The sequence below is a fragment of the Elephantulus edwardii genome, unplaced genomic scaffold, assembly GCF_000299155.1.
Source record: "Elephantulus edwardii isolate Elephantulus edwardi_28Jun2011 unplaced genomic scaffold, EleEdw1.0 scaffold00217, whole genome shotgun sequence".
NCBI classification, from domain to species: Eukaryota; Metazoa; Chordata; class Mammalia; order Macroscelidea; family Macroscelididae; genus Elephantulus; species Elephantulus edwardii.
Genome location: NW_006399967.1, coordinates 252,724 through 252,961, shown reverse-complemented (window position 1 = coordinate 252,961; position 238 = coordinate 252,724). Strand labels below are relative to the sequence as shown.

Genomic DNA, 238 nt, shown 5'->3' with positions numbered 1-238 from the left:
CCCACTGTGTGAGGGGGACTGTGTCCTGTGGGCCCACTGTGTGAGGGGGACTGTGTCCTGTGGGCCCACTGTGTGAGGGGGACTGTGTCCTGTGGACCTACTGTGTGAGGGGGACTGTGTACTGTGGACCTACTGTGTGAGTGGGATTGTTCTGTGGGCCCACTGTGTGAGGGGGACTGTGTCCTGTGGACCTACTGTGTGAGTGGGATTGTTCTGTGGGCCCACTGTGTGAGGGGGA

General features: G+C 60.5%; 1 protein-coding gene across 1 annotated transcript in view; it reads left to right on the top strand.

The window, feature by feature from the left end:
- Positions 1-238, top strand: part of TJP3 (tight junction protein 3) — a 31,530-nt gene that overhangs the window by 15,630 nt on the left and 15,662 nt on the right. The gene's annotated exons all lie outside the window — the stretch shown is intronic.